The sequence below is a fragment of the Vicia villosa genome, unplaced genomic scaffold (assembly GCF_029867415.1).
Source record: "Vicia villosa cultivar HV-30 ecotype Madison, WI unplaced genomic scaffold, Vvil1.0 ctg.000637F_1_1, whole genome shotgun sequence".
In the NCBI taxonomy this organism is placed as follows: domain Eukaryota; kingdom Viridiplantae; phylum Streptophyta; class Magnoliopsida; order Fabales; family Fabaceae; genus Vicia; species Vicia villosa.
In genome coordinates this window covers 451,929-471,167 of record NW_026705286.1, presented here as the reverse complement: position 1 = coordinate 471,167, position 19,239 = coordinate 451,929, and positions in this window count along the sequence as shown.

Genomic DNA, 19,239 nt, shown 5'->3' with positions numbered 1-19,239 from the left:
TAATTTCTTTGAATTTAGCTTCTCTGAAGGAATTTCTCATGAGTTCTCTGCCTCCATCACTCCTCAATAAAATGGAGTTGTTGAACATAAGAATTGAACACTTCAAGATATAGCTAGTGTCATGCTTCATGCAAAAAAATTTCATTATCATTTATGGGTAGAAGCCATGAAAACAACACGTCACATTCACAACCTAGTATGACAGAAGGTGAAAAAGAAGACAAAAATCCTAAAAATCTCCAAGAAAAAGTGTCAAGCATAGCCTCTCTGGTGGAACCAACTTATGTAGCTGTCAAAAGTCATAAGAAAGCGAAGGGAGTCAAGAAGAATGTGGGAAGCAAATTGAAGAGAGAAGTTAGCCACGCTTTTCATCTTCATGAGTTCGTGGTTGCAAAAGTGACAAGCAACAAGGTGTGGAAAAGGAAATACCCTCTATAATAAAGGGTAATGGACCATCGAGCTATGCAACGTTAAACGAAGCGCTTCGTGGGAGGCAAACCACGGTTTTAATAATTAATTTCTCTGTTTGTTTATTTTATTTTCAGGAAATAAAAGAGGACGTCTCTGGTGAAAGCTTGGAAGTGATCATTAGAGTGCATTACCCTCTGTGAGTTACCTCTCTCAGGCTCGTTCTGAAACATTGAGGCCAATGTTTAGTTCAAGTTTGGGGGAGGCTCTTCTCTTTGCATTTTAATTTTTATGTTATTTTTATGTCATTGGTATGATGTGAAACCATAAAGTGAATTCTGCCTAAATTTTGACCAAAATTTTAATTTTTGTTGAAGAGTTTTGATCTTAAAGAGCGATCGGGAATAGTATATAGAGATGAAGCGAGGATTGTTTGAGGACAGAAAGTTCGGAATAATGTGACAAGAAGAGGTTTGTTTAAACACCCTTGGTTCCCTAAAAGAGATATGAGTCTAACGTGTAGATTTGCACCATAGTACTTGTCTCATGAGAAGTACTTCTCGAGTAGTTTATCGATACAGTCTGGCAGAATTCAAATTCACTTGCATGACGACTGGTTGAAAAAAAAAGATATAAAGTTGGCACCAAATGATGAAAAGGCGGTAAAAGGCAATCGGCTCGCTAAGTTGGGTAACCCTCACCCGGTTATTCAGCCCAAAGGAGATTGATCCCCAAACGTCGTCCAAAAGGACAATATATAACTGCAAAGTTTGAAAATTTCATCGGGAATAAAAAGTAGCCAATGCTGCTAGTTTGGTGCCAGGAAAAGAAAACCAGAAGCCTTGATTCGTCTCATGCAGGTGATGATTATTAGAAGAAATGCAGTGCCTTAATATGATTGTCCGAATGAAAGAGGAGGAAAATCGGAAAGAGACTTAAGTGCAAAGCATGGTTGGAGAGGTATCCGAAACGGGAGATTGAGGTTTAAAGTGGTAACAGAAACTCGTCGCGTCATGTGAATGCCGAACCAACTTTTTCTTGATCAATACAGACGAATATCTCACGTATAAACACTGTGTGCTTTGAAGGTCATTAACTTTTGTAATTGTCGCTTGTGGTCAAGCAACGGTTTAAGTTTGGGGGAGTTTGATCAGTTGTTTTCATACATATATTTTCCGTTGTTTTTAAGTATTTTTAAGTTATGTTATTGAGTGTTTTATTTCTTTATTTTGAAGGATAGAAAAACACTTAGAAAGGGGGGGTTTGAATAAGTGTAGCTTTAAAAACTTGACAGATAAAAATAAATTGCACAGTTATTTTTATCCTGGTTCGTTGTTAACTAAACTACTCCAGTCCACCCCCGCAGAGATGATTTACCTCAACTGAGGATTTAATCCACTAATCGCACGGATTACAATGGTTTTCCACTTAGTCAGCAACTAAGTCTTCCAGAGTCTTCTGATCACACACTGATCACTCCAGGAACAACTGCTTAGATACCCTCTAAGACTTTTCTAGAGTCTACTGATCCACACGATCACTCTAGTTACAACCTGCTTAGATAACTTCTAAGACTTCCTAGAGTATTCTGATCCACACGATCACTCTAGTTCCTTACAACTTAATGTAATCAATTCTAAGAGTATTACAATTGCTTCTTAAAAGCGATAATCACAAACTGTGATATTTCTCTTAACGTTTAAGCTTAATCTCACTAATATATTACAACAGCAATGTAGTGAGCTTTGATGAAGATGAAGATTCTGAGTTTTGATTTGAACAGTGTTTCAGCAAGTTGATATTCACAGAATAGATGTAGAATTTCGTTAACCTTGCTTCTCATCAGAACTTCATATTTATAGGCGTTGGAGAAGATGACCGTTGAGTGCATTTAATGCTTTGCGTGTTCCGTACAGCATCGCATTTAATGTTATACGCTTTTGTCAACTACCTCGAGCCTTGTTCACGCTGTGTCTACTGACGTAGCCTAGAATAGCTTTTAACGTTCCTTTTGTCAGTCAGCGTAGCTTGCCACTTGTACTTTCTTCTGATCTGATGTTTGTGAATACAACGTTTGAATATCATCAGAGTCAAACAGCTTGGTGCATAGCATCTTCTGATCTTCTGACCTTGAAGTGCTTTTGAGCGTGATACCATCAGAACTTCAGTGCTTCTGTTCTCTTGTTCTTCTGATGCTTCCATAGACCCATGTTCTGATTCTGCTTCGACCATCTTCTGATGTCTTGCCAGACCATGTTCTGATGTTGCATGCTGAACCCTTTGAGACAAAGCTTCTGAGCGCTGAATTATGCGTACTCTTTATATATTTCCTGAAAAGGAAATTGCATTGGATTAGAGTACCATATTATCTTAAGCAAAATTCATATTATTGTTATCATCAAAACTAAGATAATTGATCAGAACAAATCTTGTTCTAACAATCTCCCCCTTTTTGATGATGACAAAAACATATATAAATGATATGAATTTGCGATCAGAAAGAACAGACGGCAAAAGACAAATTACACAGCTATAGCATAAGCATATGAATATGTCTCCCCCTGAGATTAACAATCTCCCCCTGAGATAAATAATCTCCCCCTGAAATAAATACTCGAAGAACTTTAATAAAAGACTTCCCTGATTATTTCGGTAGAGACGATCATATAAGCTTCTGTCTTTAGAGAATTCATAGCTTCTGACTTCTGCTTCCATCTAGGACAACTTCAGAACTTGAATTTCTTTGATCTTCTGAACATTCACAGCTTCTGATTTCTGTTTCCATTTAGGATAGCTTCATAACTTGAGTTTTCTGGATCTTTAGAACATTCACAGCTTCTGATTTCTGCTTCCCTCGGATAGCTTCAGAGCTTTGAATTTCTACCAACATCACTTCATGCTAGATTTGTATCAGAACATTGTTGAATGTACCAGAGCATCATCTGAGCATCTCTACATCCTGAAATGTTACAGAACAAAAACTAAACGACAAAAGTCAGCATGAACGAGTCAGAACATAAAATGTATATTAGAACACATTATATGTATCAGAGCAAATAGAATTTTGTCAGATCAAAGGATCAAATTCTATTATCAGTGCTTCTGATCTCTGAAGCTTGACAGCACTCAGCTTGCTTCAGTTTCCATGGTTTTGCTTCTTGTGTTTGCTTTGAAGATTCTCTTCACTTCTTTATACCTGCAAAACACTTAAACCATATAGAACTTGCAGTTCTTGTTAGTAAATGTGTGGGAGCTTTACCCAGCAACTGATAGATTAATCAAATAACTTGCAGTTCTTGTTAGTAAATGTGTGGGAGCTTTACCCAGCAACTGATAGATTAATCAAATCATTTATCATTTATCTTCTCCCCCTTTTTGTCATAACATCAAAAAAGAATATTTTAAAAGATTCAGATGAATAAAACGACAAATAAAATCACAGGAATGTAAATACAAAGAAACTTTTCATTGATGATCAAAAGATATTACAAAAGGTTCATATGTTTAACAAGATGCGAAACATTCCTAGCAAATACATAAAAAGTCATCCCAAGAGGAAATGACTACAAAAATTAAAAACAGCACCCTAGCAGGACACGCTCGGTGTCAACCCATCAAGAATCCCTGTGGACTCTTGTCTTCCAGACTAGAACCTCCACTGTAGGAGAGATCCAAGTGACCAAAGAGGAAGAGAGGGACAGTTCACAGACAGAGAGCTAATGTTGCAAACGGGGCTTTCCCTTAACATAGAAGTTAATAATATCATTCTTAACCTCCTCCCATAACTCAAGAAAGTCTTCTGTCTTTGGGTGAAAGTTGATAACATCATCAAAGAAGAGGTCTGACTTGAGAGGTATTAGGAGAGCCATCCCGAGATATGCAGAGATCTGTCGCCTTTGAGTCATAGATCTTCAACAGGCTAAGGGTGAACGCTAGGTTTGAGCTAGGATTTTAAAAAAAAATTGTTTGAGCAAGAGACGAAAACGGAAGAGAGAGAGAAAAACTTGATGAGGAATGCAAAGAGATAGAGAAAGAGAACACAGATAGAGTGAAAAAAAATATGAGGGAAGGAGAAGCGTTTGAAGAGAATTTAAAAGAAAATAAAATGAAACGAATAATGAATAGCATTTAATGTTACGTGACATGAGGAGAGATAATAAAGACGAATGAGGTGACTAGCACAGTTACCTATGGTCGGTGTCCCTTCAACTGCACGCGCGCTTATCCATGAATAGTAACGACAGGTTTACCATCCCGAGATAAAACGTTACAGCTGTTTTGCTTTGAAAGAGGTTCTGAATCAACTTAGACAATGAAACGTTAGTAATAACCGAATCATAATTTCTAAAAGATTTCTAACAGAACTTCTGATTAAAAAATGATCCATTTTCATTTCAGAAGATACTCATACATAAGAACTTCTCATCTTCTCATTCTGGGCATAAATCCATACTGATGTTCTTCAGAATGAACTTAAACCTATCTTCAGCCAGGGGTTTTGTAAAGATATCAGCCCATTGATGGTCTGTATCAACAAAGTTTAAAGATATAACACCCTTCTGAACATAGTCCCTTATGAAATGATGTTTAATCTCAATATGTTTAGCTTTTGAATGAAGAATAGGATTCTTAGATAAACATATAGCAGAAGTATTATCACAGAATATAGGAATGTTACTCTCAAATATCTGATAATCTTCTAACTGACTCTTCATCCAGAGCATCTGTGTACTACAACCAGCAGCAGCAACATATTCTGCTTCTGTTGTTGATAGAGCAATAGTTGCTTGCTTCTTGCTATACCAGGAGATCAAATGACTTCCAAGAAATTGGCAACTTCCTGAAGTACTTTTTCTTTCAATTCTGTCTCCAGCATAGTCAGCATCGCAGAATCCTACTAAGTTGTATTCTTTAGATTTTCTGTAAACTAAGCCAACATTAGTAGTACCTTTCAGATACCTTAGAATTCTCTTAACAGCAGTTAAATGAGATTCTCTAGGATCTGATTGGAATCTAGCACACAAACAAACACTGAACAGAATGTCAGGTCTAGAAGCAGTCAGATATAGAAGAGATCCAATCATACCTCTGTATAACTTCTGATCTACCTTCTTACTTACCTCATCCTTACCTAGGATGCATGTTGGATGCATAGGAGTTTTGGCTTCTTTGCAGTCTAGAAGATTAAACTTCTTCAGAAGTTCCTTCACATACTTGGTTTGGTGAACATACGTTCCTTCTGATGTTTGATTTATTTGTATTCCAAGGAAATACTTGAGTTCTCCCATCATGCTCATTTCAAACTCAGCCTGCATAGACTCAGCAAACTCCTTTCCAAGTGTAGCATTAGATGTTCCAAAAATAATATCATCTACATATATTTGACAAATTAGAATATCCCTTTTAAAGGTTTTACAAAAGAGAGTAGTGTCCACTTTTCCTCTAGTGAAACCATTATCCAGAAGGAAAGAACTTAAGCGTTCATACCAAGCTCTGGGAGCCTGTTTCAATCCATACAATGATTTCTTAAGTTTAAAAACATGATTAGGAGACATAGAGTCTTCAAAACCAGGAGGTTGATGGACATAAACTTCTTCATCTATATAACCATTTAAGAAGGCACTCTTAACATCCATTTGATAGAGAGTGATGTTATGTTGAGTGGCAAATGAAATTAATAGACGAATAGATTCTAACCTGGCCACTGGTGCAAAGGTTTCTGTATAGTCAATCCCTTCTTGCTGACTATAACCCTGAGCCCCAGTCTGGCTTTGTTCCTTACCACTTCACCTTTCTCACTGAGCTTGTTTCTGAAGACCCATTTTGTACCGATTATATTGAATCCATCTGGTCTAGGAACAAGATCCCAAACATCATTCCTTGTAAACTGATTCAGTTCTTCTTGCATAGCAATTATCCAGTCTGGATCTTCTAGAGCATGATCAACAGAAGTTGGCTCGATCAAAGATACAAGACCTAATTGACAATCTGCATTGTTCTTAAGGAATGCTCTTGTTCTGATTGGATCATCCTTCTTTCCAAGAATGACATCTTCTGAATGACCAGAGATGAGTCTGGATGATCTTCAGACAGATGGTTCTCCAGATATGCTTAGATTCTCCAGAGAAGCTGATACTTGATCTTCCGATTCTTTGCTTCTGAGAAGCTCTGCTTCTGATGCGTTGCTTCTTGGCTCAACAACTTCTGATATATCAATATCACAATCTGCAAAATTATCAAACTGCTTTGGTTTTTCAGAACCAAGCTTATCATCAAACCTGATATTGATTGATTCTTCTACAATCAATGTTTCAGTATTGTATACTCTGTAGCCTTTTGAGCGTTCAGAATATCCAAGAAGGAAACACTTTTGTGCTTTGGAATCAAACTTACCAAGATGATCTTTAGTGTTCAGAATAAAGCATACACATCCAAAAGGATGGAAATATGAAATGTTGGGCTTTCTATTCTTCCACAATTCATAGGGAGTCTTATTTAGAATAGGTCTGATAGAGATTCTATTCTGAATATAGCATGCAGTGTTTATTGCTTCTGCCCAGAAATGCTTAGCCATATTGGTTTCATTGATCATGGTTCTGGCCATTTCTTGTAGAGTCCTATTCTTTCGTTCTACAGCTCCATTTTGCTGTGGAGTTCTAGGACAAGAGAAATCATGGGCAATACCATTCTCTTTGAAGAATTCTTCAAAGGATCTGTTCTCAAATTCACCACCATGATCACTTCTGACCTTTATGATTTTACACTCTTTTTCAGATTGAATCTGAATGCAGAAATCAAAGAACACTGAATGAGTCTCATCCTTGTGTTTCAAGAATTTTACCCATGTCCAGCGGCTATAATCATCTACGATGACTAATCCATATTTCTTCCCTCTGACAGATGCTGTTTTGACTGGGCCAAACAGATCAATGTGCAAGAGTTCTAATGGCCTTGAGGTAGAAACAACATTCTTGGACTTGAATGCAGGTTTGGAGAACTTGCCCTTCTGACATGCTTCACAAAGAGCATCTGATTTGAATTTCAGATTAGGGAGTCCTCTGACCAGATTTAGTTTGTTAATCTGAGAAATCTTTCTCAAACTAGCATGACCTAATCTTCTGTGCCAGACCCACTGCTCTTCAGAAACAGACATAAGACAAGTCACCTTCTGACTCATAAGATCTTGCAGATCTGTCTTATAAATGTTGTTCTTCCTCTTGCCTGTAAATAGGATTGAGCCATCCTTCTGATTTACAGCCTTGCAAGACTCTTGATTAAAGATTATATCATAACCATTGTCACTCAATTGACTGATAGATAAGAGGTTATGTGTTAATCCTTCTACAAGAAGTACATTAGAAATGGAAGGAGAGTTACCAGACTTTATAGTTCCAGAACCAATTATCTTGCCCTTCTGATCTCCTCCAAACTTGACTTCTCCTCCAGACTTAAGCACCAGGTCTTGGAACATAGACCTTCTTCCTGTCATGTGTCGTGAGCATCCAGAGTCCAGGTACCATGATGTAATACGGTGAACTGACTTTTTATTAATCGGAATGTCGCGGTTAAGCGAGAGTCGCCACCGACTTTTATTTTATCCAAACAAATTCAGAAAGGCTAAAAGAAACAGAAAAAAACCTTTTTAAAGAAATCTAAGTTCGGGGGTAATTTATGCAAAGGGAAGGTGTAAGGCACCCTTTGCATCCATGGTTTTCCATGGGCTCTTAATTGCTTTGCTTGCTCGTTTGTTTTTAGAAAAAAGTAGGTGAAAGAAAAAAGTGGACTTCAGCTCGTAAATGAGCGTAGCCAGTTTTCGAAGAATTTTGAGAAAGAATATAGAAAATAGAGCATGGCAAGGCAATTAGGGGCAATTACCTTAAACTCAGATGATAGGTCTCTTTTTAGCCTTTCAGAATGAAAGGGTCTATCCTTGCCATAAGAGGGCAGGAAGCCTTTCATTTGGAGGTTGAAGGGTCATCTCGTTATCATTCGCCCAAAGACTGACCCATGCCATAGAGAGGCATGTAGTCTAAGAGGAAGGATCCAGAATAGCCTTTCGTAGGCAACCAGAAGATACCTCAGCCTTTTTCGTAGGCAACTTCCGAGGGTCGAGGTCATGTTAGTGTATCGAAGGCAGCATCATTAGGGACCATGACCTTTAATCGAGGCAACATGGCTGAGGTATCCTCGTATTCGAGGGACTGGCTATTCTGCAAAAAAATACACAAGGCAAAGGCAACGGGCAACAGGCAACAGGCAACAGAGAGAATTACCCAAAAGTGTGCGTGTGTGCACCAATCAGTGATTCAATTCGGAATATATTATCTTATAATTAAATGGCTCTAATTCAGTTCAAGATTGCACTCCCTAAATTACTAACCACGCAATTTAAATAATATAATCACACAGATACGGGGGAGGGAAATTGTAACCAGCGGATCCCTTAATAGGGTTTGATATAAGTAATAATGAAAGCAGAAAACATTAGGGTTAGGGTTTAGGGTTACCGATACTCGTAGCTTTAGCAGTCGACAAACCCTGAAAATTTGACAAGAAAGAATAAACAGAGGGGTAAGTGCATTATCGGTTCGGAGGCAAAGGAAAATATCCTTAAAAACAAAAAGGTAAAGAATTTAAAGAATTAAATAAAAAAAAGCACTTAGCTTTGCATTTGATCTGATATGGTTGACGGTCGGAGGAAGCCTCAAGGTTAACCCTGAAAGTGGCAAGGCAAAGGCAGAAAAATAGATGGAATGAATGTATGCACAGTTCAAAATATAAGGGCAAACCCTAAAATCAAAGAGAACAAAGTAAACTTTGAAATTTAAATGAATACTTAGCTTCGTATTTGACGCGGCGCGTAGTCAGAAGGAACCTGAACACAAACCTTGAAAAGGACACAAGAAAATATTTTTAGTGTATGAATGATCTAAAACAGACCTCACAAACCCTAATCAAGGCAAATACCAAAGTTACGGAGAAAATTCGAGAGTTTGAATTAATAAATCAACTAAATAATTATTGGATATAATCCTAATTATTTAATTGATAAAAGGTTTATTGGAAAATTAAATTGAATTTTAAATAATAATAAAATAATTATGAATAAAATCATGAAAACTCGAACTTTCGATAAAATAAATGATTATGATTTATTATGATAAAATAATTTATTAAAATAAAATTATACTAATAATTATGGTGGAAACAAGAAAAGAAAATAAAAATAGAATGTAATTAAAATTAAAAAGAATTGAAAAAAACTCAGCTTTTAATTCCATGTGGTTGATTAATGAGAGTATACCATAGACCTGCGTCTTCCTGGACATTCAGATCAGGATCAGGTCAAACCAATGGCAGATATGTGAGGGCATATGATGCACGCCTACGTCCGGAACGCATGGGATCCAAACACAAATCACAACAAATCAAATAAAAATAAATGGCCAGCAGGCGGACTCGAACCCCAGTTTTCCATCTTGCAAATATTCGCATGTTGCCATCCGCGCTGCATTAGCTATTTGTACACAAAGCATTAGAATATTAATATAATAAAAAAACAAACAGAGATTTTAAACAAACAGTCGCGCGCCAAGACACTTCGTCTTCCTCGTGGAGACTCAAGCTTTTACCTACAGTTTCTGATCCCTTTAGCTACGAAATTCGGCCATGGCTAATACCTGGAATCACACATATAGCTAAATATACAGATTAAACGTTAAAACTTAACATGATTCGATTAGGAATCGCGCTCTAATCACGATGGTATCCATTATTTGCACTGATTTTACATGGAACGGAAACCCCCTTTCTAAGACCTCCGCGACCTAACAATGGCAGATCCTTGTATCTATGCCTAAAACAAAATTAAATTGTCCAGAAAGCTCGAAGATATCATGCTGAATAAGAATATGCAAACGAATTATGCTAAAGATGCAAGAATCGTTAAAATCGAAATAAGAAAAAAAAGCACTGAACCGTGGCCGCGTTCTTGCTGTTTATGATACTACACTCGATGGTAACGATGCCGTTATCTTCAGAGAACCACGAAGGAGCTTTATGAATGCTTGGAATCGTTTCAATCGCTCTCTAACCTCGGTTGTATACCACTTTGTTTGTTACGGTTTTTTTTGTCTCTGAGCCAAGTCTCCTTACGGCCAAATCCTCCTTTTGTTTTTGATTTCTGTTCTCAGTATATATACAAGTGATTTTAGGTTTAAGAACTTGAATCAAATCCCTCATATTTTGGATGATTGTAATTTGGTTTTGAATAGATATTGAATCCTTCCTTTTTAGTCTTCAATCAGATTCTACTCAATCCAATCTTACATGATTCCAAAAAATCAGAAATCAATTTCCCATGATTCCAATAATTCAGAATTTTGGCTTCTAAAAAAATTCAGAATCTGACTTATAATCTAATCCAACTAATCCATAATTTTTTATGATTTATTTAATATTTTAAATGAATAAAAAACTCAAATAAATATTAATAAATCCATAAAAAATAAAAAAAAGTGGAATTAGAGACTTCTCTTAAAGTCATGGGCTTGGATCAATTTAAGTTCAATGGACTTTATTTCTATTTGCACCTAAAAACCAAAAAAAATAGAATGATATGTAAATATAATAAAATGATTCACTAATTTTAATTAAAATTCAACTTAAATCTAAATTGAATTAAGAAATATAATTGTAAGCCTAAAAAGGGTTAGTGAACCGAAAATATTGTTAAATCGTAAAAACGACCAAAATACGCAAAGATGTACGTGTGATACATATTTTCGAAAAAAATGCAAAATCAAGTTAATTTGCAGATGATATGCAAAGCATACGCTTAAAAAGAATCTGGAGGGCAAATTTTGGGGTATGACAGCTGCCCCTGTTTAATTTTCTTAAACCTGAAGATGTAGATTGGCCTGTCTGCCTGTCGGAGTCTGAAGGTAGAAGAGGATTGAACACTAGAATACCCAAGAAATTTGCCCTAGCTGAAGCAGAGACTTTTGCCGGAGACGGGTTTAAAGATGTCGTCCAAGTATTGGAAAAGATGTGTGAGACGGGCTTAAAGATGCCGTCTGATATGGATAAATACGAAAGTTAGAATAAGTCATACGTTAGACTATATCGGAGCTTGAAGTATTGAGAGGCATTTGTCGGAGATGGGCTTTAAAGATGCCATCAGATGTTTGAAAAACTGTTCGTCTAAGCAGATGTTTTTCAGACTGGATCATATGCATTGATTATATTTGAAGGAGATTCATTAAAATGAAGTAATGTCTTATAGAAGACTACCTGAAGAGGTTCCTGAATAGGATATATCATTGACTGATGTAAAAAGGATTAGGCTTTAAACAAAGCTCGGGAAGAAGTGTCTTGTAGGAGATTAACTGAGAAACTCCTTAAAAGGGCAGTAGATGTCTTAGAACATGTTGGATAAATCTGAAGAAGATTACCTAGAAAGGTATGATATGATACGTCTTAGAAAGGATTGCCTAGAAAGGTTCCTAGAAAATATAAACGTCTTAGAGAAGACTACCTAGAAAGGCTCCTAGAAAGGATATGAATCATCTTAGAAAAGATTACCTAGAAAGGTTCCTAGAAAGGATATGAATCATCTTAGAAAAGATTACCTAGAAAGGTTCCTAGAAAGGATATGAATCATCTAAGAAAAGATTACCTAGAAAGGTTCTTAGAAAGGATATGAGTCATCTTAGAAAAGATTACCTACAAAGGTTCCTAGAAAGGATATGAGTTATCTTAGAAAAGATTACCTAGAAAGGTTCCTAGAAAGGATATGAGTTATCTTAGAAAAGATTACCTAGAAAGGTTCCTAGAAAGGATATGAGTCATCTTAGAAAAGATTACCTAGAAAGGTTCCTAGAAAGGATAATAAACGTCTTGGAAAAAACTACCTAGAAAGGCTCCTAGAAAGGATATGAAATATCTTAGAAAAGATTACCTAGAAAGGTTAATAGATGTCTTAGAGAAGACTACCTAGAAAGGCTCCTAGAAAGGATGAGAAGTTCTTTGATTGTTTCTGAATTATCTCTGAAGAAAGACCTGGAATGAAGTATCAGATTTGTATTTGTCTTGAATGAGTGTTGAGATTGAATCGTTGATATGATTGTATTTGCACAGTATCTGGATGATAATGTTCTTTTGATTATGAAGTGACCTGAAAAAGGAAAGATTAGTCTTATGCAATGTCATGATGCATGTATTGAGATTCTCGAAATAAACGAGAGTAATGTATGTTATGCATGTGTTTATGAATGATGCAGGGATGGACTATATAGTCGAAGAAAATAAATCCCTGTATGCCGTTGGATAATTCTAAGAGAATTCCTGTTTTTCGTTCGATGATATCCAACTGGGGATTTTTGATCTTCGTTTGGGGACAAGATTGATTTGAGGGATCTGATTCTGATGTATCCTGGGGACAAGAGAGATGAGTATAGTACTTGACCAGATTTTTGAGTGGAAACTTTGATAGAAATAGCGAGTTTGAATAAAACATGCCAGAGAAGAAGATTATGCCGGAGATATAAAATCCATTGGGGAACCAAGTCTCCGTTAGGAAGAGATTGCTTGAAGATGACTTGCTATGTGGGGATATATCAGGAAACTGCTCTGCGAGGAAGATTCCCAGAGATTTCAACTTTTCATTGCCCCATGTCTTTGAGTACTTGCTGTTGGAAAACACTTTTAACCATATATGGTCTTTCGCTTGCGGGCATATACCTGCCCCTGGAATCAGTAGCCTGATATGCTCGATACTTGAGTTTGGAATTAGAACTTCAAAGGAGAGACAGATACTGACATCATCTGATGCTAGTAGCTAAATAGCTTTTGTTGAGATTTGTAACTGATGTGACTAACTTCTCTGGTTGCTCAGTGCCTCTGAGAGGTTCTATGAATATGCCATGCCCCTTGTGTAGACAAGCTTTTAGTTGATCGAGTCATGCATACGAGACGTCTCTGCAAACTTATTTGTCGGGAGGACTTTTAGTCATTAATTATGCCCCATGCAGATTCTTCCTGATGCCAAACATTTGAAATTACGTAGACAAAATTGTTTTATAATGACACTCATTAAAATGCAATGCATATGTCTGTCTTGGAGTTTAAAAACAATTTTAGTAAAACAAAATATGTAAGAAAGTGATATTTGTAAAAACGTGATATCAACTCAGGATTTTTGGTAAACTTTAAGGAGTCAGGATACCCTTTTTGTGACAGTACGCTTTCGAACTAACCATGCTTCAGTTAGGACTTTCAAGGGTTGTAACGTGGCTTGGTTCACGGTTTAAGAAACAAAGGATAAAGGCTCAAAGTTTATTTGTACCCATCCCAATCTTCGTGATGTTCTCCGATCTTATGCTTAGTTACCTTTGCATTTAAGTTCTAGCAGGTCTTGAAGTCATAATGTTGACATTTGATGATGGTTGAAACACCGAGAGTTTATTTGAAAAGGCAGCCATCCTTTTTTTGTAATTTTTTCTTTTGTCGAGGATTTGTAGTAACCTCTTTTTTGACTTTATTATCCCTAACTTTTGCCTGAACTGTTTATTTTGAGATTACAGTCAGCGGGATGTTTCGATTTTTTGATAAGTCTCCTTCATAGGTTTTGACTTAACAGTTTTCTTTTTTTTTTTTATGGATATTGACTGCCTGACTTGAGAATCACGGGAATCCGTCACTTATGTCAAGCACCTGGTATAATTGAGGTAACTGAGTAACTACCCTGCCCCAGGTTATGATTAAGGGTTTTAATCTGTATGAGAAAGAAACTTCTACTTCTTAGGCTCAAAGGGGTTGACGATGGATTAACATCCTTATATCTCCACTGTTTAGGAATTGAAACAATGCCTGTACATCGTCAGCATAGTCTGTTTGAAAGCATACTGTATGAGGTTGCGGTATCGTTTTCGTCATCCTCCCTCAAAAGGCTTACCGCTTTAGCGAGAGTTAAATATCATAAAGAAAACTAAGTAAAAACAAAGTTTAATATAGAAATAGGAAGAGAAATAAATCAAGACAAACATATGCAATGCATTAATGATTATGATAAAATAAATAGAGTCTGACATAAGACGAATGTTTAAACAAACAGGAAAGAAATTGCGAATGCGAGTAAATTAATGATCTAAATAGCCATCCTTTAGACTTTGTGTGGCTTCTCTAGTTGCCCAAATTCAACGATCCCTTCTTCAATCAAGTCTTGAATTTTATGTTTCAATGGCCCACACTCTTCTGTATCGTGACCAGGACTATTTGAATGGTAAGCACATCTTGCATGATGCTTGTACCCAGGGACGGGATTAGCAGGAGCTGAGTATGGAGGCAGTAGAGTTATCAGACTCCGATCGAGCAAGTGTTGCAAAGCTTGAGCCAATGGCATGTGTAGTGGGGTAAATGACCTCTTGGGTTTTGATTTCCAAGTACGTTGGCCACCTTGTCGCTTGCGTTGATCTTTTTGTTGTTGTTGTATTGGAGCCTGACTAGAGACCAGGACTGACCCAACAGTGTTGGATTCATTCTTCTGATTGTATGGCTTTTTCACAGTACCAGAAGAAGTAGCCACCTGAATTTTTCCGCTTCGGATACCACTTTCAACACGTTCTCCAGTCAGTATGAGATCGGTGAAACCAGACGAGGAGCTTCCAAGTAAATGGCTGTAGAAAGGACCAGTCAGTGTATTCATGAACATATCAACCAATTCTCTGTCAGTCAAGGAGGGTTTGACTCTTCCAGCTAGATCTCTCCATTTTTGAGCATACTCCTTGAAACTTTCCTCGGGTCCCATAGACATGTTTTGTAGTTGTATGCGAGTTGGTGCGAGGTCAGCATTGTATTGGTATTGCTGGTAGAAAGCAACAACCAAATCTTCCCAAGTACGGATGTTGGTACTTTCCAGTTGATAGTACCATTCGAGTTGAGTTCCAGATAAACTCTCTTGAAAAAAATGGATCCAGAGCCTCTTATCAGCAGTGTGGGGCTGAATTTTTCTTACATAAGACCTCAAGTGCATCTTGGGACAAGAGACTCCATCATACTTAGCAAAGGCGGGAGTTTTGAATTTCGGAGGAATAACTACCCCAGGAACGAGTCCTAGTTCTTCAAAATCCAACCCAGGTACCTTCTGAATTTCCACGCTTCTCAGGCGCTCTTCTAGTAGTCTATACTTCTCATCAGCATAATCCTCATCTTGAGGATACTCATCTTCTTCTTCTTCTTCTTCTTGGCCATCAGAACCTACATGGCTTCCCTGATTGTTCTTGACACTAAGATCATCTCCTTCCTCTTCCTCTTCCTCATCTTTAGGAACTGTTTCTGCAGCCTTCTTGGGACGACCCTTGAATCTTCTTCCCAGGTTGATCACTCCTTTGGGCTTCTTGGTCTTTTTCTCCTTCTTAGTCATAAGGGTTTTCAGCTCGTCTTGCCCCTTGGATAAGTTCAGGATCAGATCTTGAAATTGGGCATTCTGAGCTTGAAGGTCTTTGACTGATTGCTCGAGATTCATGATGCTGAAATAAACAGCGAGGAGGTAAGAAACCTGTGGTGGGATCCTGTGATGCAATGTTATGAATGGAGATGCAATATTTTCAAGGATCTCTGGAAATTTAGTTAGCAACGTCAAAAATGATTTGGTCGCTTCTTCGTTTGAAGAACTCTGATTTCTGGATGTTCTTTTAGGGAGATCAAGCTCACCATATCCAGTGGGTCATAGCCTCTGATTCGGGAACTTCCGAATTTGAAGGTACATGGCTAGAGGAAAATAAATCCTCTTGCCCCTTGATAGGTACAGTGTCTCTGAACTGGAAGGTATGTGGCCAGAGGAAAATAAATCCTCTTGCCCCTAGATAGGAATTCAGTCCTTGATAAGAGCACCTGAAATTGTGCGTCCTAAATCCCTAAGATCCTTGAAAGGGTTAGTTAATTATGTTATGCTTATGATGTCATGATGTTATGCGAATGCAGTTCGTTAGATTTAGTGTGAGATGGTAAGGACAAACAAGTCCTTTCAACAAAACCTGCGAGGAAACGAAGGTTAGTAGCAAACGCAAACAAGTCACACAAGTCACACAAGTCACACAAGTCACACAATTTTTGGCTTAAGGATTGCATGGAGTCTGATCAGGTGTCCTTCCCAAGGGTACTTCTATGGATAAGGAGATTTCAGCAACAGGTTCTACAAGTTATCCAGAATTGTCAGCCCTTCTAAAGCACCCTCGGACATGATGCATTCGCACCATGCAATGATACTTTGAGAGAGAACCTATCTGAATTGTAGCATCAGGTAGCGACTAGTTCTTAACATTTGTCAAGAGTAGTCCCCCCACTACGTTCTTAAAGGCCAGGATGGGTTAAGGGTAATTAAAGGTCCTTGAGCTCCGGCGCACCCACAGACACATACATAGACCCCCCTCATTTGAGAAAGGTGTGCATATGCTATGGAGTCCTAACTCAAGCGTGAACTTCATATTGACTCATCTCCCACATATGTGAAAGAGGTCGCCATGACTATGCCACTCCTAATCTTAAGTGTTCTTGAATCCGGGAATAGGATTCGTCCTTCAATTTTCCCAAAACGCCCCTGAAAGATAAAACAAACAAAGCAAACAATAGAAAACATTTAAGTGAATCCTAAACTTTTAAGGTAACCCCTCTTTTATCGAATTTTGATCCCCAGCAGAGTCGCCAGTTCTGTAATACGGTGAACTGACTTTTTATTAATCGGAATGTCGCGGTTAAGCGAGAGTCGCCACCGACTTTTATTTTATCCAAACAAATTCAGAAAGGCTAAAAGAAACAGAAAAAAACCTTTTTAAAGAAATCTAAGTTCGGGGGTAATTTATGCAAAGGGAAGGTGTAAGGCACCCTTTGCATCCATGGTTTTCCATGGGCTCTTAATTGCTTTGCTTGCTCGTTTGTTTTTAGAAAAAAGTAGGTGAAAGAAAAAAGTGGACTTCAGCTCGTAAATGAGCGTAGCCAGTTTTCGAAGAATTTTGAGAAAGAATATAGAAAATAGAGCATGGCAAGGCAATTAGGGGCAATTACCTTAAACTCAGATGATAGGTCTCTTTTTAGCCTTTCAGAATGAAAGGGTCTATCCTTGCCATAAGAGGGCAGGAAGCCTTTCATTTGGAGGTTGAAGGGTCATCTCGTTATCATTCGCCCAAAGACTGACCCATGCCATAGAGAGGCATGTAGTCTAAGAGGAAGGATCCAGAATAGCCTTTCGTAGGCAACCAGAAGATACCTCAGCCTTTTTCGTAGGCAACTTCCGAGGGTCGAGGTCATGTTAGTGTATCGAAGGCAGCATCATTAGGGACCATGACCTTTAATCGAGGCAACATGGCTGAGGTATCCTCGTATTCGAGGGACTGGCTATTCTGCAAAAAAATACACAAGGCAAAGGCAACGGGCAACAGGCAACAGGCAACAGAGAGAATTACCCAAAAGTGTGCGTGTGTGCACCAATCAGTGATTCAATTCGGAATATATTATCTTATAATTAAATGGCTCTAATTCAGTTCAAGATTGCACTCCCTAAATTACTAACCACGCAATTTAAATAATATAATCACACAGATACGGGGGAGGGAAATTGTAACCAGCGGATCCCTTAATAGGGTTTGATATAAGTAATAATGAAAGCAGAAAACATTAGGGTTAGGGTTTAGGGTTACCGATACTCGTAGCTTTAGCAGTCGACAAACCCTGAAAATTTGACAAGAAAGAATAAACAGAGGGGTAAGTGCATTATCGGTTCGGAGGCAAAGGAAAATATCCTTAAAAACAAAAAGGTAAAGAATTTAAAGAATTAAATAAAAAAAAGCACTTAGCTTTGCATTTGATCTGATATGGTTGACGGTCGGAGGAAGCCTCAAGGTTAACCCTGAAAGTGGCAAGGCAAAGGCAGAAAAATAGATGGAATGAATGTATGCACAGTTCAAAATATAAGGGCAAACCCTAAAATCAAAGAGAACAAAGTAAACTTTGAAATTTAAATGAATACTTAGCTTCGTATTTGACGCGGCGCGTAGTCAGAAGGAACCTGAACACAAACCTTGAAAAGGACACAAGAAAATATTTTTAGTGTATGAATGATCTAAAACAAACCTCACAAACCCTAATCAAGGCAAATACCAAAGTTACGGAGAAAATTCGAGAGTTTGAATTAATAAATCAACTAAATAATTATTGGATATAATCCTAATTATTTAATTGATAAAAGGTTTATTGGAAAATTAAATTGAATTTTAAATAATAATAAAATAATTATGAATAAAATCATGAAAACTCGAACTTTCGATAAAATAAATGATTATGATTTATTATGATAAAATAATTTATTAAAATAAAATTATACTAATAATTATGGTGGAAACAAGAAAAGAAAATAAAAATAGAATGTAATTAAAATTAAAAAGAATTGAAAAAAACTCAGCTTTTAATTCCATGTGGTTGATTAATGAGAGTATACCATAGACCTGCGTCTTCCTGGACATTCAGATCAGGATCAGGTCAAACCAATGGCAGATATGTGAGGGCATATGATGCACGCCTACGTCCGGAACGCATGGGATCCAAACACAAATCACAACAAATCAAATAAAAATAAATGGCCAGCAGGCGGACTCGAACCCCAGTTTTCCATCTTGCAAATATTCGCATGTTGCCATCCGCGCTGCATTAGCTATTTGTACACAAAGCATTAGAATATTAATATAATAAAAAAACAAACAGAGATTTTAAACAAACAGTCGCGCGCCAAGACACTTCGTCTTCCTCGTGGAGACTCAAGCTTTTACCTACAGTTTCTGA